Source organism: Nycticebus coucang, chromosome 12, assembly GCF_027406575.1.
Source record: "Nycticebus coucang isolate mNycCou1 chromosome 12, mNycCou1.pri, whole genome shotgun sequence".
In the NCBI taxonomy this organism is placed as follows: Eukaryota; Metazoa; Chordata; class Mammalia; order Primates; family Lorisidae; genus Nycticebus; species Nycticebus coucang.
In genome coordinates this window covers 92,815,951-92,843,050 of record NC_069791.1, presented here as the reverse complement: position 1 = coordinate 92,843,050, position 27,100 = coordinate 92,815,951, and the positions used below count along the sequence as shown (strand labels likewise).

The following is a 27,100-nucleotide window of genomic DNA, read 5'->3' as shown; positions in this document are numbered from 1 at the left end:
AACTATCTGGGTGAGAAATCTGTTCTTAACCTGTAGTCTACAATATAGCCCATGCTTCTAATCTTACCATGGCAACTCTTGGCACTGTGACATCTCTTGTTGAAGAGTACTTATTCCTTCAATGTCAACACTATCACTTGTAAAAAATGCCCATAAGCACCTAAGTGCATGACTCCACATTGCCAAAAATACCTAGAAAACAGAAGGCTCCCTACTTTTCTATCTCCCTAAAAACTTTTATTGGAGACATTTTCAACTAGATACACATTCACAGACCAGCATAACAAATCTCCATCTAGCTATCACTCAACTGTAACAATTATCAACATTTTACTGTTTCACCTATACCCCTACTTGTAAAAAATTTTAGATGAAAATTTTAACTCATCACACCCCTAGATCCTTTAGAATGCATCACTGGTAACATTAAAGCAAACATTTTTAGTATGAGAAATTTCCAGTCACATTCAAAAGAAGGCAGAAGAGTATAAAGGAAACTATGCATTCCTCAGCTTCAGTCAGCTTCAAAAATTTTCATCTCACGGTCAATCTTGGATCACCTATACCAGGGGTCCTCAAACTACAGCCCACAGGCCACATGCAGCAGTGTGAATTGCATTTGTTCCTGTTTTGTTTTTTTACTTCAAAATAAGATATGTGCAGTGTGCACAGGAATTTGTTCATAGTTTTTTTTTAAACTATAGTCTGGCCCTCCAACAGTCTGAGGGACAGTGAACTGGCCCCCTGTTTAAAAAGTTTGAGGATGCCTGACCTATACCTTCATTCGACTCCCCATATTATTCTGAAGGAACTACCAGACATCATATTATTTTATCTGTACTATTTCGATATATGCCTTTAAAAGGTAAGATATTTATCTCCGTCATTTATCTATACTTATCATCTATCATTTCGCTACTTCTCTCTCTCATCAATCATCTTTATATATGTTTTTATCATTATTTATCTATTTATCATCTCGATCTTTTTTGGTGTCGGTCACTTCAGTAATTTAATGCGAAATGGCAACTCTAGAACAATATTTGGTTCAAAGAAGATACTCAACAAACACCTGCAGACAGGATGAAAGTTAAACCAAGAGATTCCTGTACCATGAGAGTCAGTCCCCAAATAAGAAACAACCTCCCATGTTAACTCAAAGGTTACAAACAGGCAGCCTACAGATGCCTTTTATTTGGCCCACATCATGTTTAAACATGTAATTGCTTGCTAATGATTATATAATTAAAGAATCAAGCTATTTCACGGTTTTAATAAAATCTGAATTTCTTGCCTTGCTTGGAAAAAAGAAAGGTCTGGTGAGACTGGGCTCATGTTCCCACCTGGCAACTGACAAAGATTCTTTGCTTGACCAAACTTCAGTTGGGTTCCTGAACTGTCTCCACGCCCATCTGTGCACTTTCTTGTAAAAGCCAGTTTTAGCAAAGAGCTCTGTTAATCAGTTTAATAAGAACCCCCCCTTAATAACCAATCACCCTCAACATCTGATCGCTGTCCATATCACAGGTTCCTCCTCCTCCGCCATCCCCCAGGTGATGTCTGATTACCTGGGCTTGTCTTCAGCAAGAGTCTCCTTAGATCAGTTCAGCCAGGATCCCTCTTACCACTGCTGTTTCCTTTTAGTAATTTTCCTTCCACTGAGCCTACCTGGCTCCTTGGCTCTAAATTCCCTCTTGTCCATGCTGCCTTCGGGGCTGAGCCCAATCTCTCTGTCCCACTGCAATCCCACTGCTGTGGTCTCTGAGCTCTGAATAAAGTCTGCCTTCCCGTGCCCTAACACGTGTCATTGAATAATCTTCCTTGACACATCTGGCCACTGTGCAGTGCCCTGCTAGATGGAACCTGTCCCCTTCATGTCACCCCACTTCACCTGTCCCCTTTTGCCCCTTCCTGCTGCCCTGCCCTGGGCATCCAAGGATGCGGATTGCCAAGATAGGAATGGTCCGCTCAGGGTCTGGGGCAGTAAAAGAAGTTCAGGGCTCTTTACACAGTTGCTGGGGGGATTACTGCTGATTCTCAAGGGCCTGGAAGATGCGCCGTCTTCAGGGCATGACTGTGCAGACACCTGTATCCTAGTGAAAGCAAAGCTGAGAATTGTGCAGGGCCCCAGCCAGGAAGAAGCCACCTGCATCCTCCTGGACTTTGTCCCTCCCAGGTTTATAAATCAGAGCAACACCTCCTTCCTTTTAAAAATCAGCCAGCTTCTCATTTCACTATGCAGCTTTACAGCTGGAGGTTAGGGCTAATAATTCAGTCTACTGAGCTGTATAAATGGGGTAAACAAAATGGATTCTACAAATCTAGTATGTCATTGAGGGCATTTGGTTTAGGATGAGGCTGAGCGACAATTTAGTTTGGCAAGAAATTTAGCCTGTATATATATATATATATATAGAGAGAGAGAGAGAGAGAGAGAGAGAGAGAGAGAGAGACACTATTGGTCCTCAACTGGGAGTGACTTAGCTCCCCAGAGGACATGCAGCAACATCTAGAGACATTTTGGGTTGCCACAATTGGGAAGAGGGAGGCAACAGTGATCTAGTGGGCAGAGGCCAGGGGTGCCGCTAAACATCGCTGCAATAATCACCCAGCTCAGAAAGGCTACAGTGCTGAGGTTGAGAACCACTGGAATAGAATATTACAGGGCTGGAGAAGAGAAAGGGAGAGAGATGTCTCTTTTTAATAATAATAATAATAATAATAATAATAATAATAAATGTTCTTTGTCCCAATAGTTCCCTTTGCAGGAACTTTCCCACAGAGATGGCCTCATACACGTGTGCCAAGATGTGTGCACAAAGTTGGTGAGTACAAGATCATGCACTTGATACATTCACTCTGGGTCTGGAGATAGCTTGGTGAGCAAGAGCAGTCCCCTGCCCACACTCCAACAGGGGAGACAGACAATATGCAGATTTTAAAAATACATCAATGAGATGATTTCAGATAACATTAAATATTAGGAAGAAAAGTACAGCAGGGTGAGAGAGGTGAAGGACCTTTCTTGGGTGATGGAAATATTCTTTATCTTGACCATGGCAGCAGTTACATGGTGCATTTGCCAAAAAGCAACAAACTGTACACTTAACATGTATTTGTTGTATATAAGTTCTACCTCAAAAAATGGGTCAAAAGCGGGGGATCTGACGTTAGCAAATGTGGCAAAATATTAGCAACTTGTCAAATCTGGGAGATGGTTACATGGGTGTTTGTTTTACTATTTTATGTTGGAAATGTTCCCATGAAAAACATAAGATAAATATTAAAAAGGAAAGCAAGACAAATGAGGCACATTAAGGCGCACAGGTTCACGTGCAGCTGCCATTCCAGGCCCTTTGAGAGGTGCTGATTGAAGGGGAGGGAGTGAAGGAGTGAGGTGGGGTGGGGACTCTCCAGGCAGAGGAAACAGCAGGTATAACGGGCCAGGACAGTGGGAAGGAGGAATGGACCTGGAGTGTTAAAGGAACAAAGGCAAGGCTAGTATGCTCAGAATGTAGCAAGAGGTGGATTTTAGACCCAGGCGCAATGGCTCATGCCTGTAATCCCAGCGCTCCGGGAGGCCAAGGCGGGCAGATTGCTTGAGCTCACAAGTTCAAGACCTGCCTGAGCAAAAGCAAGAACTTGTCTCTAAAAATAGCTGGGTATTATGGTGGGTGCCAGTAGTCCCAGCTACTCGGGAGGCTTAGGCAAGTGGATTGCTTGACCCCAAGAGTTTAAGGTTGCTGTGAGCTATGATGCCATTGCACTCTACCGAAGGCAACAAAGCGAGACTGTCTAAAAGAGAAAAGAAGAAAACAGATGGATTTTAGAGACATCTACAGGAGCCAGAGCCAGCTGCCCTGTGGCCACCCCCGTGGGAGTCTGCCCAGCTCTGGCCACCCTCACAGGAATTGGAAGAGGGGGTGCAGCCATCTCCTAGGCCCTCAATACCGGAGGACCCTCAAGCCTCTTCTACAGCCCTCTGGAGTAGACAGAGTTGTTCCTTCCCTCCTCTGGGACCACTGACTGGGACTTCAATAAGGCAGCCTCCTGGAGCCATGCTCTTTCTGAGAAGGCTGAGAGCCACTCATCTTTAAAAAGCCAAGTTCCTTTATCCCCCTTCCCTTTGTAGGACCCACACTCACTGGCTGCGCTCTCCACCCATCCCACCCCCAGCACACCCACACATCATAGATTTCATGGTGTATTTTTCCAGAGAAGCATTTCCATTGACCCAGCTGCTCTTTCTCTCTCTCTCATTGGGGAGTGATCAATTTGCAAGACTGTTGTTGGGAGTCAGGGCAACAGTTTGTAGAAAAGAAAAAAAGAGGGCCAATTATGCAATATTGAAGGATTCATTGACTCATCTAACATTTATTTAACAGTTATTGGATCAGAGGCACTGGTGACATCGCAATTGTGATTCTTCCAGCAAAATTTTATGGAGAAATCAGCACAGGACTTCTGTCCAAAGCACACTAAAGCCGAAACTCCTTTCGTTACCTCAATGACTCGAGAGGCTTCCCTCTTACAGATGAAAGAATTCTGATTTAGAGAAGCTGTGTGACTTGCTCAAGATCATATCATAAATAAAAAGGGCAGGATTCTGGCCGAGCCCGTGCATTAACTCTTACACCAGGTTTCTGGTGATCAAGTATCAATTGTAGACATCAAGCAATTCACAATCTATTGCAAGAGATAAATAATAAATAAAATAAATAAAAATGGAAGATATAAAAACAAATCAGAATTCCAGGGGCTGCACGCCCAGTAGGGGGGCTACAATAAACACACGCGTGCGCACGCGCGCGCGCGCGCACACACAAACACACAGTGTTGGCCAGGCTATGAGAACTGGAACCCTGCACACCGCTAGCGGGATTGGAAAACAGTGCAGTTGCTTTGGTAAACAGGCTGGAGGTGCCGCAAAAGGTAAAAGGTCGAGTTACCATTGGATCCTGCAGTTCCACTCTTAGGTGTATGCCCAAGAGAACAGAAAACGTGTCCACACAGAAACCTGTACACAATTGTTCCCAGCAGCATTATTCAAAATAGACAGATGGTGGAAACAGTCTAAATGTCCACCAACAGAAAGATAAAACAAAATGCACTGGAATGTTACTCAGTCTTAAGAAGGAATGAAGCACACGATGTAGGGAAACCTGGAAAACGCGCCAAGGGAAAGAACCGGGACGCTAGAGATCGCATATTGCATGATTCCACTTATAAGATATCCAGAAGAGTAAATTCACAGAGGCAGACAGCAGCGGCGGGTGCCAGGATCTGGAGGAGAGGGGATGGCGACTGATGCCTCATGCATACGCGGTCCCCTCTGGGTGATGGGAATGTTCTAGACTTAGGCAGAGGTGAAGGCTGCACACCATGGTTAACAATGGACTAGATGCCACTGAATTTACATCTAAAATGATTTAAGGTACCTTATGTGATTTCGCCTCAATTGAAAAATAATTACATGGCCAAAGTGCTAATGAGCCGGATGAATCAGACCCATGAAGCACAACCGATTCTTGGGAGGGGTGTGGTCAGAGAAAGCTTGAAGAAAGAGGCATTTGGGTTTAAGCCTCGAAAGATAGGATTTGGTTCAGCAAATATTGCAGGTGAAATACAAACGGAACAGAATGAGGGAAGCCTTCACTGTAGCCCGAATACCCTTTGCTGCTCTGGTCCCGAATTTGTCAGTTTCATAACATAAAGATAAATATATATATATTTTGCAAATAACATCACCCTCACCCATTTGCATTCCAAATCAATTTTGATTTCCCCACTAAACCAGACAACACTGGTTTCTCCATTACACAGAATAGGTGTGGAAGGGGTGACACCTCCCACCTCTACTTCAAATAAAACACAGAGAAATATATCTTTGGCAAGAATTGATATTTCGGTAGTAACTCTGAAGCACTCAGAAATCAGAACATTGCTGAGATTTGCAGTTGAGAACTGATATTCTCTTGAATAACAATTTTCAGGGTTTGGGGCCTCAAAGTCTTACCTTAACCCAGCCCTGGAGAAAGAATAGAGTCCTCACTAAATTCAGGCCTTCCACCCCAGAATATGCAGCACATGTGAACAACATCATTCCCTGGGACATCAAAAACTGCAAGCTGGCCTGCAATCCTAGAACTCTGGAAGGCTGACGTGGGAGGATCCCTTGAGCTCAGGAGTTCGAGACCAGTCTGAGCAAAGCGAGAGTCCCTCTCTACTAAAAATGGAAAAATTAGCCAGGCATTGTGGCAGGTACCTGTAGTCCTGGCTACTCAGGAGGCAGAGGCAAGATAATTGCTTGAACCTAGGAGTTTGAGGTTGCTGTGAACTATGATAACGCCACAGCAGTCTAGCCTGGGCTACAGAATGGGACTCTGTCTCAACAAAATGAAACAAAACAAAACAAAAAAGCCCCCTGCAACCTGAGGGCAAAAATGTCCCTGGAGCATTCCTGGAGCCAGTGTCTTCGTAATCACTGTCTCCTAGAAGCATCTGATGCTAGATTTAAAAGCTGATGAACAACCAGTTGATAGACAACTTGGAATGTGGGAGCAGGAAGCCAGAACCCCTAGTTCAGCATCTCTTAGTCTGCACCCCTCAGCGAGATCGTGGACTTACTGGTGATATTTGCAGATGCCCATGGAGTATCAGCACATTCAACTTGCACCAATCTGGACGATTCTGCCCTCTCCCCTCACCACCTCCAGGGACATTTGACAATATCTAGAGACATTTTTGGTTGTTATAACGGGCTTGTGTGTATGTGCTATTGGCATCTAGTGGGCAGAGGCCAGAGATACTCCCAATCATCCTACAACATATAGAACAGCCCCCCAATCCCAACCCAACAAAGAAGCATCTGGCCCAAAACATTAATAGTGCTGAAGTCAAGAAATGTTGAACTAAACCAACAAACCATGGGCTGATTTGGATTTTTTTCTTATACAAGAACAAATGGTTAATGGGAATCAAAGACTTTGAAATTTTCTCCAAGAGATATAAGAAAAATCCTATCACTGCCTCAGCTGAGCTTGTCTTGAGTCTCCTCCAGACATAAAGAGGCCAAACCACTAGCTACAAGGCAGAACCAGGAAAGATTAAGCTAAGATTTCCTTCCTTCCACTTCCTCCTTAAGCCTTTCTTCTTAGAAAAAAGGAGAAACCCAGGAAACCAAATACAAAGATCCTCCCAGGAAGTGGGCCCAGCCTTCCGAAGGAAAGTGGATTGCTTGCTCTGGAAGGACCTCCAACTCTATAATAAAGTCTCCAAATTCAGTGAGATGAGGTTGGAATGTCAGAGCTGAAATAATTTAGGTCAATGCTCTAGGTTTATAAAAGAAAAACGAACCATGCCATTCGCTTGCTTCCCCATTTGAAACTCTCCATCATTCTTAGAATAAAATCCAAAATCCTAGTCTATGATAGCACCATTGCCACTCAGGGCTGGATCACACTGTGCATCAGTGGGGGCCTGTGCATCAAAGGATGTTTAGCAGCATCCCTGTCCTCTGCCCACTTGATGCCAGTAGCATTACCCCTCTGCCCAGTTATGACAATCCAAAATGTCTTCAGATATGGCCATGGCCAAATGTAAACCCCCCAGCTGAGAAGTACTGGCCTACAAGGATCGAAATGACGGGACCCCTGCCTACTCCTGAGACCTCACCTACCAGCTACCTCTGCCTTCTCTCTCTTCTTTTAAAATATAAGACCATTCCTGTCCCCAGGGCTGAACTCTGTTATTCCCTAGAAATCTCCACTCAACTGTCACCACCCAGTTGAAAACAGTCCTCTACCGCCATCACTCTTTAATCATACCACTTTGTTTCGTTTCCTTCACAGCACTTGGTCCTTAACCTGATATTTTCTTGTTCTCTACAAAGGCAAGGCCAGTGCCCACAGACTCACCAATATACTCACGGCATCTGGAGCAACCTCAATGCAGGTGACCCCGAGAACAAACAGCACAGCCCTCACCATGGAGGTTGAGCTGCTGCCACACCAGGGTCCAAGAGGGGTCACCAGTACAACACTGTCCCCTCCCCTATCCAACCTCAAGAGAATCAAACTGAGATGGGAGAAGGAATTGGGTGACCGGGACCACACGCAACTCCTCCCTTGTTGAGGTGATCTTACAAGTAAACAGCCCTCCTTTCCTTTTTCATAAGAGCTCAAGGAGTTTAATTGGTTGAACCACATGGGGTGGGCTGGGGAGAAACAAAATAGACCATCTGTAAATTACTCATATGAATTCAGAAGCCGACCTGCAAGCTCCCGGCAGCCAGTGCGGGCGAATGCACCTTGGCTGGCTCGTCCCTTCCTGCAGCCTTTGAACATAGTCGATTTCCAATCAATAAAGAGGAAATCAAAGAAAACCATTTGGGACAAAAGACATCTTCTTGGAAAAACAAGAGCTGGGCTCTGCTCCTGGCAGGCTTCCTTTGAAGTGCTTCTCCAGGGTCCTCTTCCAATAACCCACAAGAGGATTTCAGACCCGTGCACACAACTTTTAACAAAACCCAAACACCACTGCTCTGTTCTCTCCTCTGCCTTTGTTCTCACCAGAGAGAAGCAGCCTTTTGGCTCTTAATCTACTCTACAAACATTAACATAGGAATGCATTTTTTAAAAAGCAAAATCCCTCTGCAATACCAGCACTTTAAACAGTTCATCAAATGTTTTCTTTTCTTTCCTCCTCTTCAGTTTTTTTTCCCCTCCCCTAGTCTTGTTCAATCCACCAAAACATCATTTGCACAGCCTCATGGACAACACCGGCCAATTCTGAGATTCCCTTTCATAAATATTTCTTGAACATCAGTTATGTACCAGGCACCGAGAGATGGGTCGCAAACAAGACAAAAAATTCCCATCCTCTTGGAGCTCACATCAACGCAGAAGACACAGATAATCAGGAAATCAATGTGTGAAGTCCAAGACCAGTAAATGCCATGAAGAAAAATAAAGAGAGCTAAAGGTGGCTTCCAGGAAAGTGATAGGGGGCTGCCCTTAAGGAGGGAATTCAAGAAAAGCCTCTCTGAGAGGCTGCCCTGAATGAAGGAAGGAGGGAGCCATGTAGGGATCTGGGGGGAGAGCATTATAGAAAGAGACATAGCAAGTGCAAAGGCCCTGAGGTAGGCCCATGCCAAGTGTGCTTGAGAAACCCAGCAAAGTCAAGCATGGCTACAACAGAGTGAGGAAGGCCACAGCCCAGGGAAGTGAGTGGGTAGGAGACACAGTGGCTGAGTCTTGTTTAGATTTTATGTTGAAAAGACAGGAAGCCACTGAAAGAATAAAAGTACGAGAAAGACATGGCATGAGCTGGTCTTCATCTTATGTATTTCCTTAGCATTCAGTGTTAAGAAATACAGTGCAGGGGGCAGAGGCATTAAACCCAGGGCCCTGTGAGGAGAGTGCTAGAACAGTTGAAAAGGGATGGTGGCTTGGACCTGGGTATAGGAGTAGAGGGCATCTGCAGGGATTAGTGGGTTGACCTGAAGGGCACAGGATCTGACTCCTAGGTTTGGGGGTAAATGGTAGTATCACTAATAGATACGGGGAACACAGGAGGAGTAGCAATTTGGGGTGGAATTAACAGATCCAGCGAGGAGTGAGATATTCACTCAGCCATTCCAGCAAGGGATAAACCTACACTTGGTGAATTCAGTGTTTCCAGAGCTGCCTTTGACATGAGTCCCTGAAGATGCTTGTGAAACACAGATTCTTGGGACCACCCTGAACCCACTCAATCAGATTCTTCAGGGGAGGAGCCTAAGAGTTAGTATTTTTAACTGCCTCAGAAATACCGATTAATACAGGTGTTTCAAGCCATGGGATGGAATGAGGTCACTTAGGGATCTTAACCTTAGTTTATTCCACTTGAAACCCCCACAGGGGTGCTCTGCAGGCAACACCAACATCCCACACTCCAAAGTGAACTATCAGTGTCACCCTACCCCGTCCCCACCTGCTCCCCCACCTCAGTCTGGCACCCCCAGCCACTAAGCCCTCCACCTGCAGGCTGAGTGAGGTCCTGGAGCTTGCCCCCCACCCTCTGCCATTATTGTCATTTCTAACTCCTAAAAATTCCCCGAACCCACCATGTCTGACCCAAGTCACACCTGGACACTTCCCCCACCACCTCACGGGTCACCGTGCTCTGCTCTGACACGCTCCTAAGGCAGCGGATGTCAACTGAGTGATCTTACCCCATCACAACACAGAGTGATCTAGCCCAAGGTGCCAAGGGTGCCGAGGTCAAGAAACTCTGCTCTATAGCTGTCTCACGCACCACTCCAGCAGGAGCGATCTAAAACTCCAACCTGACCAGGGATTTCCCCTATCTTTTTTTTTTTTTTGAGACAGAGCCTCAAGCTGTCGCCCTGAGTTTTAGGTCGCTCCTGCTGGAGTGGTGCGTGAGACGGCTGTAGAGCAGAGTTTCTTGACCTCGGCACCCTTGGCACCTTGGGCTAGATCACTCTGTGTTGTGATGGGGTAAGATCACTCAGTTGACATCCGCTGCCTTAGGGGCGTGTCAGAGCAGAGCACGATGACCCGTGAGGTGGTGGGGGAAGAGTGCTGTGGCATCACAGCTCACAGCAACCTCCAACTCCTGGGCTCAAGCGATTCTCCTGCCTCCACCTCCCAAGTAGCTGGGACTATAGGCACCTGCCACAATGCCCAGCTATTTTTTGGTTGCAGCCATCATTGCTGTTTGGTGGGCCCGGGCTGGATTCGAACCCGCCAGCTCAGGTGTATGTGGCTGGCGCCTTAGCTGCTTGAGCCAAAGGCGCCGAGCCCCTATTTTTATCTTTTAATGGCTTCTCTCCCCTTGGGAAAAATGCTAAAATCCACGCGGGTCTGTAAGGATCTTCATTTCCCGGTTTCCACCTCCCTCAATCTCATGGGATGTCATTCCCTGTAGGGCCCAATTACAGGCCAGGCAAATGGAACATTGTGGGCCACCCAACCTCCCACTCCTGCCACCCCAGTGGGGCAGGAGCCCCTGCCATGTACTCCCACAGGCCTCAGACTTACCTCTTGGAGCAGATGCTTCTCGGCCACTCATTCCACAAAGAGAAGCTCCATCTTGAGCCAGAAGCTGGGCACAGAGGGATGACCAAGGGGCTCCCTGGGAGTCCCATCCAAGGGAGGTACCAGTGGAAGGCACAGCCCTGGACTCTGGGTTCTAACCTTCACCTTCAGCCTCGATCGCAAAACCCATGCGGGAGCCAACTCCGGGAAACCCTCCTAACATGTTCACTAAATAAACCGATAATAACCACAGGCGAAATGGAGAAGCAAGAATCCAATGTACTCAATTCTAACATGAAGGCAGATGATCTAATACAAGCTGGGGGTAGGGGAAGGAAGGAGGGAGGAGGATAGGGGGTCTCGGCGTACGGCACACCTCTTGGGGGGGGGCCACAATTGTAAGAGGGACTTTACCTAACAAATGCAATCAGTGTAACCTAATTCTTTGTACCCTCAATGAATACCAAACAATAAAAAATGAAAAAATAACCACAGCTGAGCCGGTCATGGTGGCTCACACCTATAACCCTTGCACTCCGGGAGGCCAAGGCAGTAAGATCCCTTGAGCTCGGGAGTTCAAGAACAGCCTGAGCAACGGTGAGACCCCGTCTCTACTAAAAATATAAAAACTGCCTCGGGGCCCGTAGCTCAGTGAGTAGGGCGCCGGCCACATACACCAAGGTTGGCGGGTTCGAGCCCAGCCCAGGCCTGCTAAACAACAATCACAACTGTAACCAAAAACAGCCAGGCTTTGTGGCGGGTGCCTATAGCCCCAGCTACTTGGGAGGCTGAGGCAAGAGAAACTTGTAAGCCCAAGAGTTTTGAGATTGCTGTGAGCTGTGACACCACAGCACTCTACCAAGGATGACATACTAACTCTCTGTCTCAAAAAAAAATAAAATAAAAATAAATAAAAATAGAAAAATTAGCCGCGTGCTGTCGTGGGAGACTGTCTCAGCTTCTCAGGAGGATGGCTTGAGCCCAGGAGTTTGAGGTTGCTGTGAGCTACAATTATGCTACTGTACTCTACCCAAAGCGACAGAGTAAGACAATGTGTCAGAAAAACAAAACAAACAAACCCCACAGCTAAACATACAGACTGAGCACTTCTACCCACACGTGGGCTGAGCACGTCCCATCTCGTCTCATCCTCCTGTCCAGTTCTGGAAAGCACCCTTTGATGGCGACGAGGATGACAGTGACATATTGATAATGACCAACAGAAGGTGAGAGCGGCACGTGCCAGGCAGAGTTTTCAGCGCTTTCCTTTATTTTCCCCTTTAATCTTCGCAACAACCCTCTGGGAGAGGTACTATTACCATCCTCACTGTCCACATGAGCAAAGGGGAGAGTCAGAAGGTTCTGGCATCACACAGTGAGCAGGTGGCAGAGCCAGGAAGACACCTTTGCTTCTTGTCCCTGGTTCCTGGGGACACAGCTTCTAAAGCCCCTGGGAATGGCCAGGGCGGTCAGGTGTCTTTCTGTATGCTATTGAGATGATTGGTGGCTGGGGCTCCTGGGTAGCGTTAGGCTGAGGCTGCTCACCAGGCAGACCAAGGCAGGATGGAAGGGTGGGAACTTCCAACCCCATTTCCAGATCTGTTGGGGAAGGGGCAGGCTGGAGACTGAGCTCTGTCAGTAAGGACCAATGACTTAATCAGTCACTGCTACAAGAGGGAGCATCCATAAAACCCGTAAAGGACAGTTCAGTCCCAGGTGAGTAAGGATATGAAGAGCGGGGGTTATCCAGATGGGGACAGCACAATTCCCCCCACACACACACTTTGCCCTACACATCCTTCCGTTTGGCTGTTCTTACGTTGTGTCCTTTATAATGAACTGAGCTATGCCTTTCTGAGTTCCGTGAGCCACTCAAGTAAATTATTGAACTTGAAGAGGGGGTCAAGGAAACTTCCAATATCAAGCAAGGTCAGTTAGAAGTATGCGTGGGCCCCCTGGGACTTATGACTGGTGTCTGAAGTGGGGACAGTCTTGTGGGACTCAGCCCTTACCCGGTGGGGTCTGCACTTACTCCAGGTAGCTCGTGTTGGAATTGGATTGAATCGTAGGACACGCGGTTGGTGTCCGGAGAAAGGCAGACTTGGTTGGTAGGAGAAAAAACTCACACATTTGGTGTCAGAAATGTTTACAAGGTCTATCGCTAAAGAAATGGGCTCCAGAGCCTACACTCTTGAAAACTAGGCTTTTTGGCTTTTATCTCCATTTTCTCCACTGAAAACTAAAGTTCCTGAAGTCAAATAACTTCCCCAAGGTCACCCGGTGAATGTCCCACCTGGGACACCAAAGCAAGGGCTAAGTAAGTATCTGGAATGGATGAAGGTGTAAGTGGCCGAGTCAGGATCAGAACTTGGACCTGTCAGACTTCAAAGCCCCGTGTTCCCACTATAGTGCCTGGTTTGGGAGGACCCCAGCACTCCTATCTTTCCCCCTTGTCTGGCAGCAGCAGCTCTTTTGTGTGGGGCTCACCTCGGGCATCTGTACAGGAGCTGGCTGGTGCTGTCTGCTGTGCAGAGTCTGTTTTCCTGACGACAAGGTTTGAACCCTGCGATTTGGCTGTGTCTGAACCACGCAGCCTTTATTCCAGTGATGTGGACGAGCTGATCCAACCTTCAGCCTCCACACACCAACTCCTGTTCACCCAATTTAATTCCCCAAGGGAGCCAGCCAGGTCACCAGTGTGGACACAAGCTCCTTGGGGACTAAACCCTTGACCTCACCTCTTCCTTCTCTTCTTTTTTTCCACACTGGGTTCACGCCTTGAGGGCCACCCCAGCTGGAGTAAATGTCAGGATCAAACAAGGCCACAACTTCCAGAAATGGGTGACGACACCTGCCCCGGACACCCCACCCAAGGGGGAAGGCACTAGATTCTGTCTCCCGGGAGAGAAACTTGGATGCAGACGGAGAAAGAGAGAGCAACTGGAGTCCACAGAGCCAAGTCAACTAATCCCATCCTTCTGGAGCCTCACTGTCAGCACACTAACCACTCTCCTCCCATGGCTGCCACACACGTGAAAGACGGCGAGTAAGTGCAAAAGAGATGATGGGGTTGATGATTTAGTGTGAAAAAAAGAACGGAAAATTTCACACTCATAATTTTTTATATCAATGACACGTGTAAATGACACCACTTTAAATATATTGGATGACATAAAATAGTGTCAGAATAAATTTCACCAGTTCCTTTTTAGTTTTGTTAATGTGACTACTAGGAAATTTTAAATCACACAGGTGAGCTGGGCATAGTGGCATAAGCCTGTGGTCCCAGCATTTGGGGAGGCTAAGGTGGGAGGATGGCTTCATTTCAGGAGTTGGAGGTTACAGTGAGCAATGATCAGGCTACTGCATTCTAGCTTGGGTGACAGAGCGAGACTGTCTCTAAAAAAAAGAAAATCACACATGAGGCTCATGTTGTATTTCTGTTGGGCAGTGTTGCTCTAGACAGAGGTCCACAGACACCTGCTCAGGAGAGTCCCCCAGAGCTGTCCTAGGGTGACACAATACTTCTTTTGATTCTGGGAACGACTCCTCTATCTGTTCAATACCATCCTCTTTTTATCTCAGAGAGGCTGGCATGAATCTGGCTGCACCATTTACTAACTGGGTAACCATGGGCAAGTTTTCTAACTCTCTGGCCTCAGTTTTCTTATCTGTACAATGGGAACAGTAAGAACACCTACCATACACATATAGTTGTTGTGAGAATTAAATGGGTTTATGGCTTAGCGCCCGTAGCTCCATGGTTAGGGCGCCAGTCACATACACTGGAGCTGGAGGGTTGGAACCCAGTCCAGGCCTGCTAAACAACAATGACAACTACAACAAAAATATAGCCGGGTATTGTGGCGGGTGCCTATAGTCCCAGCTACTTGGGAGGCTGAGGCAAGAGAATCTTATAAGCCCAAGATTTTGAGGTTGCTGTGAGCTGTGACACCACAGCACTCTACTGAGGGTGACACAGTAAGACGCTGTCTCAAAAAAAAAAATGGGTTAATATATGTAAAGGGCTTAGAGTCCAACATTTAATACCTGAATCTATTGTCATCTCATTCATCATTTTCCAGAATTAGTTTTGCTGCTACTTGAAATGAAAAGGCTTCTCTCACAGCCCCACTAATTTTTGCCTTCATGGATATCAGTACCACAGGTATTGATGGCCATGACTATTTCTCAATGGCCACTGAATGAATGAGGAAGTACTAAGCTCAGGAGTCGCCCAGCCCAAGTTCAAGTCCCAGCTCCACCACTTATCTCCTGAATGACCTCACCCAAGTCACACATGGACCAGGACCTCAGTTTCCTCTTTGTCAAATGGGGATGATCATCATACCTCCTGGGCTTACGTGAGTCTGTAATGGGACCATGTAGCCTTATGTTCTTTGCACAGTGTCAACAAATAGGAAGCACCCAACAAATGCTGGCTATGTCCTCCCTCCACGTTTGCAGCCCTGCAGCCTGCTGTATGTATGAACTCAATCAGTGTCGACAGCCCAAGGAGAACTTTAATTTCTGCCTCTCTAAACAGAACCCCCCACATTCTCTCTGGAGCTTACCACCAGGCACCTGGGCCACCCAACCTGTTGGCTGCTTAGAGCTTCATTTTTCAACCCCAGCTGGAGTTGATGGCAAACGTTGATTACCCTCTGTTCAAACTGAGTTACAATCTCTTGTCTAGGAAGATTTTAGTGATTCTAGTTTAATTATCATGGCAATGACCTGACAGTGGTATTTACTTTGTGTTGTTACCAGTAGTAAGTTCTCATTAATTTAGGCCTCGCTATATGCCACAGGCATTATCGACTACATCTTAATTACAACTCACGAGACTGTTATTCTTGCCATTTTCCAATGAAGGAAGCTGAACCTCAGCGAGACAGCGTAGAGGTTAAGGTGAAGATGGCAGGATTTGAAAGCGGCCTCTTCCATTCACTAACTTCATGACTTCAAACTTTCCGTGCCTCAGTTTCTTTAACTATTAGATGGAGACAATGATAGTCCATGGATGCTTTTCAAACATAAATAGAAAACCCTTAAAACAACAGCCAGCCAGCCTTTATTATTATTGTTGACACTACTGGAAGCAGTTGGCCTGGATTGGTCTGAGCTCTTGACCGTGATATGGCACCACTGTATACATGTGCCAGGCTCTCTATCCTTAGCACTTGACAAGAGCTAGGTCAGACTGCCTATAAAAACCCTCTGAAGTAAGTGTTATTATGATCAGTGTTGTGACAGTAAATGGTTTAACTCTTCAGGGAGGAAAAAAGGCTCTGACTTGTGGCATTAGTCAAGTTCACGCACAATGGTTGACTTCAAGCCACCAATGTGACGTCAACCAGCTTGCGTAACTCCTGAAAATTTAACAATTGGCTCTGTTAGCCAGGGCACGATGCACTACCAAAATACACACTCCCCATCTGCAGACAAGGAAATCGAAGCTTAGAGATGATAAGTCAGTCACTCACCCCAGCCCACACCTCTAGTGGGTGGCAAAACTAAGACCTAAACCCAAGTCTGTCTGACTTCAGGGCTGATCCTCCTAACCATCACTAGATTGCGTTCTTAATGGAGTTAAGAAGTTGGCACAGTGGCAAGACCTACTGCCTGAAAGCTGTGTGACTTTGGACAAGTCACTGAACCTCTCCGTGCTGCAGTTTTCTTATCTATGCAATTGGGAAGTTGGTTCCAATCTTCTCTGGTTCCTCTTCTAGTTAAAATGATAACAAGGAATCAAAAGTACATGTTGATGTCTGAAACATAAAATCTATTTCTATTTAAGGAGGCAGAAAATCAGGACCATGTGAAAAGATAATGGATGCTTTGTAAGGTGCCGGCCTAGGTCCAGCTGTGGCTGCACAGCATTGCCAAAACATTACTAGTCATCAAAATCCGAGCAGAAAACAATTTTAACATACACACAAAGGCCAGGATTCAACTGAGAGGGTCAAGGCTGACAGCACCTTGGGGCAAGTTAAAGAGGGATTCTCATTAAAAACCTGACATTTGCCTTGTCAAGAGCCTTGGCTCTTAAGTTGTCAGGTGATAAGTGATCTTGAAATACAAAATGTAGTTAAGAGTTACCAGGCTGTTTTTGGCAGGTGAAAAGGCAAGCTGGGGGTATTTATAACTCCAAGCAGTTTCGAGGTACCAGTTCCAATAAGCACGTATCTTCATGTACCTCAAATTATTAACTTCATGCTTTTAAAATATGTCCAGCCAGCCGGGCTTGGTGGCTCAAGCCTGTAATCTCAGCACTGTGGAAGGCCGAGGAGAGAGAATTGCTTGAGCTCAGGAGTTTGAGACTTATCTGAGCGAGAGTGAGACCCCAACTCCTGAAAAAAATGGAAAACCCCAGCCAGGCGCCATGGTGAGCACCTGTAATCCCAGTGGCTTCCAAAGGCTGAGGCGGCGGGATGCCCACAGCCCGAGTCTGAGGTTGTAGGGAGCTATGACGCCATTGCACTCTGCTCAGGACATAGGGTGGGACTCTGTCTCAACCAAAAAAAAAGCAAAGAAATAAAAATAAAAAATAATCAAGGAAATGAAATATGTCCAGGCAGATGCAGGAGCTCAAGCCTATCATTCCAGTGAGTTGGGAGGCCAAAGCAAGGATGATCGCTTGAGGCCAGGAATTTGAGGTTATAAGCATGATCGCACCACTGAGCTCCAGCCAGGGCAGTAGAGTGAGACCCTGTCTTTTAAAACAAAAAGTCTCAGTGGCTTTTTTTGAGACACCCTAATGATGGATACACATCATTACATGCTTGTCCGAACCTACAGAACGAACAACACCAAAAGTGCATCCTAATATGACGGATTATGGGTGATAACAAAATGAAAGTTAAATTTTCAGGCCGTGTGCAGTGTGGCTCATGCCTGTAATCCTATAACTTTGGGAGGCTGAGACAGGAGGATCACTTGAGCCCAGCCTGAACGAGAGCAAGACCCAACCTCCACTAAAAATGGAAAAATTAGCTGGGTGTGATGACGGGCGAGCCTAAGCTACTAGGAAGGCTGAAGCAGGAGGATCACTTGTGCCCAGGAGTTTCAGGCTGCTGTAAACTGTGATGACGCCACTGCACTCCAGCCTGGGCAAGAGAGTGCGATCCTGTATCAACAAAAAAAAAAGCAGGGATGGGGCCGGCTTTCTGTTTATGGGTTTCTACTAAGCCAGGAGTCTTGTGCATCTGCTTTGCACATTCCTGATCAGAGGAAAAGAGAAAGGAAGAGAACTGGTGAGCAGAGAGAACAAAGGGCCTGGCAGATCCCACACACTGAGCCGGAGTGGTGACAAGAGTAAGTGCAGTGATGCTGGGATCCTCCGCGGAACTCAGCCCTGACCACAAGGTCTTCCTGTTGTCAGCCCTACATCTCTCCACTCTGGCCAGCAGAGTCCTCCCTGTTCATTCCCTGCAGGTGCCCAGGGAATCAAGGACTCCTATGAGCAGCCCATGCCTGATGAGAGCTGGTAAATAAATACCCCAGCTCCCCCCACACACACACCCCCTTAGGCTGTGCTGACTCCAGAATTAAGCTCCAGTCACCCACAGCAGTAACTTGCTTGTTAACACACCCGTTTCCTGTCTCATCTTCCCCTCTTCCCTTCCGGCTTCCCTTGGCATCACCTTTCAAATAAAATACTTGTGCTCAAATCTTTGTCTTGAGGTCTGTTTCTAAGGGAGGCCAGCCTAGGATGACAGATGACTTTCCCTGGGGACTGCAGACACCAAAGAAGACAGGTTTGTCAAAGGCAACACGCACAGATTACCTCTACGCAGCCTTGAATTCTAGGCTTCAAAGGTCTAAAAGGTTTTCCTTTGGATAGAGCAAATCTCAGGTTAAAGCAGTGTTCAGAAACATAAATGTCCAGCATCCCAGTGTGCAAATATCACTTTTGACTAAACACATTTTCTTCTTCCGGGCTCAAATCAAACATTCCTCCTTGGTGGGCAATCTGGCTTCGTAATATGAGATATTAAGCCCTGACGTGACTCAGAACTATCCCCCTAGAGCTTCCAAGAGCACCACACCTGAGTCTGCTCCTCCACAGGATGGCTCTTTAAGCCATCATAATGATGGCAGCCGTGTGCTGCATGTCCCCTGAACACCACACACCCAAGGCAGCCTGGGCACAGAACTCACCAAATCATCACAACATGCAACCAGCTTCAGACCAGTCTGTCCAGCTCAAACAGCCAAACCCTTTCCACCTCTGCCCTCCACCAGCCACCCAGTGTTTCTCAGAATGAGGTCTCACCTGCACTGGAATCTCCCAGCACAGTCACTACAGTACAGTTCAAATGCCTCTCCCCCAACACTTAGGAAATCAGAATCAGGAAGGAGGAGGTCTGGAAAACTCCAAGAGAACAATCTCAGTAGCAGAAAGCCCTGCTCTGTTTTATATCCCTTGCTTACAGTTTCCTTGAAACTGGAGCTGAACGTCTCAGGGCTGGTCCTGGAAATCAAAGACTCTATCTTCAAATTGCACCCCAAAGCTAACCATTTGTACTTCCACATTAAGTGGAGGTCCAGACTGCCAACACCTCTCACTTAGGGGATCACAGTGTTTATTCCTAACTATATCTTGCTTCCTCTTCTTTTGTTCTATAACATCTTATGGACGTTTTCAAATACAGAAAAGCTAAAAGAATTATAGAGTGCACAATTATATACCTCACTTAGATTCTACAATGAACAGTTATTGATATCAATAATTCTACAGTTATTTTATTTTTTGAGACAGAGTTTTACTATGTTGCCCTCGGTAGAGTGCCATGGCATCGCAGCTCACAGCAACCTCAAACTCTTGGGTTTAAGCCATTCTCTTGCCTCAGCCTCTCAAGTAGCTGGAACTGTAGGAGCCCACAACGCCCAGCTATTTTTTTGTTGTTGTTGTTGCAGTGGTCATTGTTGTTTAGTAGGTCCAGGCCAGGTTGAACCCGCCAGCCTCAGTGTATGTGGCCAGGGCTATGGGCACCGAGCCTCTACAGTTATTTTAAAATATGCTATATTTGCTTTATTGTATATCCATCTGTCTATTTATCACTCTATCTTTTTTTAATGCATTTCAAAATAAGCTGCAGGTATTAGTACATATCCCCCTATCTTAGTCTATTTGGGCTGCTATAACAAAAATACTATGAACTGGCTGGCTCATAAATAACAGAAATTTATTGCTAACCATTCTAGACACTGGGAAGTCCAAGATCAAGGTATCAGCTGATTTTGTGTCTGGTGAGGACCTGTTCCTTACAGATAAGAACTTCTTACTTCATCCTCACATAGAAGAAGGGACAAGGTAGCTCTTTGGGGCTTTTGTTGTAAGGGTACGAATCCCATTCGTGAAGGCTCTACCCTCATGGCCTAATCACGTCCCCAAAGGCCCCACTTCTTAATACCATCACCTTGGGGGTTAGGATTTCAACATGTAAGTTTGCAGTGGGGGGGGGACGGGGACACAAACATTCAGACCATAGTATCTCTAAGCATTTCAGCAACTTATCATTAACCAGAATTCAATGTTTGTTTATGGTGGGTCTTTTTTTTTTTTTTTTAAGAAAAAATTTATATACAGTGAAATGCACAAATGTTAAGAGAACTTGATGAGTCTTGACCAATGAATACAACCGTGCATCCTTCCTCATGCTTAGTGAGGTTCTTCTTGACCCAGGGCCTCTCACCTCTCTGTCACCCTTGCCTTTCCTTCCCAAAGCCACGTGATCACAAGAGAAAATGAACTACCTAGATCCTGATATTTTTATGTCTCAAAAAAAAAAAGTTGATAAAAGAGATATCTGCACACCCACGTTGGTAGAAGCATTATTCACAATAACCAAGAGGTGGAAACAACCCAAGCATCCACTGATGGATACACACATGGATAAAGAAAATGTCACTCATACACAGGGACGCACACACACGATGGAATATTATTCAGCCTTTAAAAGGAAGGAAATTCCAACACATATTACGCACTGGATGAAGGTTGAAGACACCATGCTAAGTGAAATAAGCCAGACACAAAAGGAAAAATACTGTTATCATTCCACTTACACAACATCAAGTTCATAAAGATGGAGAGTAGAATGGTGGTTGCCAGGGGGTGGGGGAAGGAGGGACTGCAGAGTTATCACTTAATGAGGATAGGATTTCAATTTTACAAGAGTTCTAGAAATGGATGGTAGTGATGGTCGCACAACAATGTGAATGTATTTAATGCCACTGAACTGCTCACTTAAAGATAATTAAGATGATAAATTGTATGTTATATGTATTTTACCACAATTAAAACTAATAATTAAAAGAGTTGAGCCTGGGCGGCGCCTGTGGCTCAGTGAGTAGGGCGCCGGCCCCATGTACCACGGGTGGCGAGTTCAAACCCAGCCCCGGCCAAACTGCAACAAAAAAATAGCCGGGCGTTGTGGCGGGCGCCTGTAGTCCCAGCTGCTCGGGAGGCTGAGGCAAGAGAATCATGTAAGCCCAAGAGTTAGAGGTTGCTGTGAGCCGTGTGACGCCACGGCACTCTACCTGAGGACGGTACAATGACACTCTGTCTCTACAAAAAAAAAGAGTTGAGCCTACACAAATTTTCCCTCTAAATGGCTTTCAATCCACTCAGGTGAGCAGAATCTCTCCTATACCAGGGCAACTTCACACCTGCATCAATCTCCCCCCAGGTTGTGTCTTTTTTTTTTTTTTTTTTTGAGACAGAGTCTCAAGCTGTTGTTCTGGGTAGAGTGCTGTGGTGTCACAGCTCACAGCAATCTCCAACTCTTGGGCTTAAGTGATTCTCTTGCCTCAGTCTCCCAAGTAGCTGGGACTACAGGCGCCCACCACAAACGCCCGGGCTATTTTTCTTGTTGCAGTTGCCATTGTTGTTTTAGCTGGCCCAGGCTGGGTTCAAACCCTCCAGCCCCAGTGCATGTGGCTGGCGCCCTACCCACTTAGCTACAGGCGCCACCCTATGCTGTGTCTTTATTTCCATTATCTTCTCACCAACCTTATCAATAAGACCAAAAATGTTGTAGCTCCATTAGCTGTCAATTTTCTGAATGCCAAGATCACAGATATAATGTTCAAAGGCATGAGACAGGTGGGACATTCTGCCATGAGTCAGAGGGTGCCTATATGTCTGCCAATTAGTCTCACAAACTCAGCCTAGAAAAAGTGCTATATACCTCACTGCTGAATATTACTATAGTCACCTTTGAAGTATCCCCTTGGGAAGCTATGCACTGATGCTATGCCTAGCCCACCTTTCAGAGTGACTTTGGGACCCTTTTTCTAGAATGACACCCAGAGCTGTCATTGTATGAGAACTGACAATTAAGTTCATGAACTTGCTACCATGAGCTTACATTGGCAGCACTATACAAACAACTCAGTAAGGTTTCAGAACCTTGGTATATCGGTGTCTCACAGCTGTGTTTGTGTCAACATGTGGTGGTGTCTTGCTGAGTGGCATTCCTTATTTTTGTGGCATGTTTTTGTGTACCATATAACAACAGCTGTGATGGTCATTCAAGAAAGAGTTCCAAAATTGCTTTGAAGGGTATATTAGGTGCTGGTGTTGCTGCACAGCTTCCCAAGGGAAGTACTTTGAAGGTGACTATAGTGATACTCAGCAATGGTGTTATGTAGCACATTTGGTAGGATGAGTTCTCAAGCTTAACTGTCAGTTCTTCATAGGCTGGCCCTACAAGCCTCCCATTCTTCCTCTACAAGGGTTCTCCAAGGCAGAGAAAGTAGAACCAGACCTTCAAAGTTACTCTGACTTTACACAGATTTGGGCAGACAGAAAGCAAGGACCCTAATCATTTTGTCTCATACATTATGACACAACTGTCTCCTCCCCTTCCCCTTCAACTGGCCAACCAAACGATTTGGTGAAAGTAGATGCTGGCCTCTAAAGAAAACCCACAGTTACATTTGTGTTAACAGCTTTGGTGCGTTGTGTGAGGATCTTGTTTGCTTCATTACAGGCCTATTTGGCTGGATGAGCACTTTTGCTCATGACCCATGTCTCCTCTTCCACACATGCACTGATACATGCCTAAACAAAGCAGCTCCCCGAACATCTGGTCTTTGCACCCTCCACTCCTTGGCTCTCCCCTCATCCTGGCAACTATCTCTGCCTGAAATCCCCCTCACCCTTCAGGCACTGGCCCAGCTCTCAGCTTGACTGTGCAAGACACAGCCTAGTATGTCCCCTCAATGTGCATTCTCCCCTTCTTCCAGAATGCAGTTGCTCAACTTCAGCAACTGGACAACTCTGTCCATGGGGAAGGGGACCATCCTGTGCATTAGGGAATATTTTGTAGCATCTCTAATATGTACCAAATAGATGCCATTAGCACTCTCACACCCATGAAACCCAGAATATCCCCAAGTTGTCCCTGCTGCAGAAGCATTGTTGCAGAGTCATAAGAGCTCTGGACAGGCCCATAGCCACTCAGCTAAAAATTCGATTTCCTCAGCCAATGACTAGTTGATACAGGGGTCAAAATGCTGGCCCTTTGCCTCAAGAAGGAACAACTCTGCAGGGCATGTTTGTGATCCTGAGTCCCCTCCCCATCATAGGTCAGGCTGAAGCTAGGTTTGACCTCAGATCACATCCTTGCCTGACTATTACCCTTCACCGACCCTGTTTTGTTCTCTTCCTTGTAGGTTTTTCTCATGCATCTAGTATGGATTGAATTGTGTCCCTCAAAAAGAAGCTTGAAGTCCTAACCCCAAGTACTTCAGCATGTGACCTTATTTGGAAATGGGGTCACTGCGTTAAGATGAGGTCACACTAGAGAGGACCAAGTTATAATCCAATATAACTTATGTCCTTGGAAGAAGAGAAGAGAGACGGCCACACACAGGGCAAAGACAGCCATGTAGCAGCAGAGGCAGAGACTGGAGCAATGAAGCACATGAGGAATGTCAAGGATTCCTTAGAAAGAGGGTAGGAAAAGGCAAGGAAGGGGATTCCCTGTAGGTTTCAGAGAGTATGGCCCTGCCCACACCTGGATCTTGGATTCCCACCCTCCAGGACTGTGAGCTAACAAATTTCTGTTGCTTTCAGATAGGAGTGCCCAACCTGCTACCCATGAGCTGTATGCTGATTTCATGAGGACATTTTTTTAACTGTGGTGTTGAATATCATGACAAGTATACACAGACCCTTTTTTTGCTCATCAGTTTTCATTAGTGCTTGGGAATTTGATCTGTGGCCTAATAAAACTCTTCTTTTTCCAATGTGTGGCAGAGAAATAAAAAGGTTGGACACTCCCACTGAAGCCATCTAACTGGTGCTGTGGCTACGGCAGCCCTAGCAAACTCATCCACATGCAAATCACTGTTTCAGGCTCTGCTTCTAGGGAACCCAACCAAAGACAACTAGATTTTTCACTTAAAGAGCATAAATGCCAGAGCAAGCATGGGATGGGTGATAGGAGCACAGTCTTCCCTCAAAGTTTCCATATGCCTCTCTTTGCGTAAGTATGATTCCAGTATCCAGAGAGAAATATTCATATAACATGACATATCCCTTCCTACCCTCCCCACCCCCTCACCCCCACCAAGTAGATTTCATCAATATTTAAAACTCCTGCTTAAGCTGGCCATGGTGGCTCGTACCTATAATCCTAGCACTCTGCAAGGACAAGGTGGGAGGATTGCTCAAGGTCAGGAGTTTGAGACTGGCCTGAGCAAGAGTGGGACCCTTGTCTGTACCAAAAATAGAAAAAAAATAGCCAGGTGTAGTGGTGCATGCCTGTAGTCCCAGCTGCTCAGGAGGCTGAGGCGGAAAGATCACTTGACCCCAGGAGTCTGAGGCTGCAGTGAGCTACGATGATGCCACAGCACTCTACCTTGGGCAACAAAGTGAGACTCTGTCTCAAAAAAAAAAAAACAACAGCTAAAGAAAAACCTCCTGCTTCAAATAACATTTGTTCCCTAAATGGAATTGACTACATCCTGATCCACTCCAATGGTGGACAGCCTACCATGTTGGACTTGTGGAGATGATACCTCAGACTTCAAAATGGTGCCTTCCTATGGGATTTTCAGCCAGTTTTGACCATTCCTAATAAATGAGTCTTGGTTGCACCTTTCTTACTGTATACAGAAGGTACATTGTATTCACAGCTTGCTGTTTACCTGTCTTTCCCTCTAGACTGGGATTTTTCTTGCTGATGGGAACTGCATGATATTCTTTTTATTAATCCAACTAGTGACCCCCAGCACATCATAGGACCTCAAGAAAAATGGAAAGGAAAAAATGAGTGAAGCAGAGAAGAACGAGGAACAAAAAGTGATCAAAAGAGGTACAGAGAAAGAAAACAAATAAATGACAGCCATTGCAGTACACTGAGCTCCACAGAGACAGCGCCGGGGCAAGTGAGAGCCGGACGGGCATTGGGCGACTCTGTGCCTCGCTGAGGAAAAAATAACTAAACGTGGGCAAAGGAGATCCGAAGAAGCCGAGAGGCAAAATGTCATCATATGCATTCTTTGTGCAAACTTGTCGGGAGGAGCACAAGAAGAAGCACCCAGACGCTTCAGTCAACTTCCCAGAGTTTTCTAAGAAGTGCTCAGAGAGGGGGAAGACCATGTCTGCTAAAGAGAAAGGAAAATCTGAAGATACGGCAGAGGTGGACAAGGCCCGTTATGAAAGAGAAATGAAAACCTATATCCCTCCTAAAGGGGAAACAAAAAGAAGGTCAAGGATCCCAATGCACCCAAGAGGCCTCCTTCGGCCTTTCTCTTGTTCTGTTCTGAGTATCGCCCAAAAATCACAGGAGAACATCCAGCCTATCCATTGATGATGTTGCAAAGAAGCTGGGGGAGTTGTGGAATAACACTGCTGCGGATGACAAGCAGCCTGATGAAAAGGAGACTGCAAAGCTGGAGGAAAAATATGAAAAGGATATTGCTGCAGACCGAGCTAAAGGAAAGCCTGATGCAGCGAAAAAGGGAGTCGTTCAAGGCTGAAAAAAGCAAGAGAAAGAAGGAAGAGGAGGAAGATGAGGAAGACAAAGAAGATGAAGAGGAGGAAGATGAAGAAGATGATAAAGTGATGGTGATGAATATATTGGTTCCAGTGCAGTTTTTTTTTTCTTGTCTATAAAGCATTTAACCCCCCTGTACACAACTCACTCCTTTTAAAGAAAAAAATTGAAATGTAAGGCTGTGTAAGATTTGTCTTTAAACTGTACAGTGTCTTTTTTGGTATAATTAACACACTACCGAATGTCTCTTTAGATAGCCCTGTCCTGGTGGTATTTTCAATAGCCACTAACCTTGCCTGGTACAGTCTGGGGGTTGTAAATTGGCGTGGAAATTTAAAGCAGGTTCTTGTTGGTGCACAGCACAAATTAGTTATATATGGGGATGGTAGTTTTTCATCTTCAGTTGTCTCTGATGCAGCTAATACAAAATAATTGTTGTTCTGTTAACTGAATACCACTCTGTCATTGCAAAAAAAAGTTGCAGTTGCTTTGTTGACATTCTGAATGCTTCTAAGTAAATACAATTTTTTTTTATTTAAAAAAAAAAGAAAACATGGGCGGCGCCTGTGGCTCAGTGAGCAGGGCGCTGGCCCCATATACCGAGGGTGGCGGATTCAAACCCAGCCCCGGCCAAACTGCAACAACAACAACAAAAAATAAATAAATAAAATAAAAAAAGAAAACAAATAAATACCTTATGGCTTGAGATGACTCTTCCAAAAACTACTTTGAACAGTACTAAGAGAATAGTCATCTTAATCAGGAGTGAGGGACCTGAGGAAGTCACAGCCAGGATTTATAGTCAAACCCACCATGACAAGAATTAACAGCCACTGTCTACTCGATCACGGCACCAGTACGAAGCTGAACGCCCCACTATGACAAACAGTGAGCGACCAGAGTGGCTGACCTGCCTGAGATATTTCTGTTTTATACCTACTTTTAATTCATAGAGGCACCCGAAGGTCCCCATGAAACTAAGGCACCAGCCCTGCCTGGGAGAAACCTGAGCCCAGGGACGTAAGACAAACCTTGCTGTCTCTC

General features: G+C 45.9%; 1 protein-coding gene across 7 annotated transcripts in view; it reads right to left on the bottom strand.

The window, feature by feature from the left end:
- SYT17 (synaptotagmin 17) overlaps positions 1-27,100 on the bottom strand; it is an 83,503-nt gene that overhangs the window by 37,813 nt on the left and 18,590 nt on the right. The gene's annotated exons all lie outside the window — the stretch shown is intronic.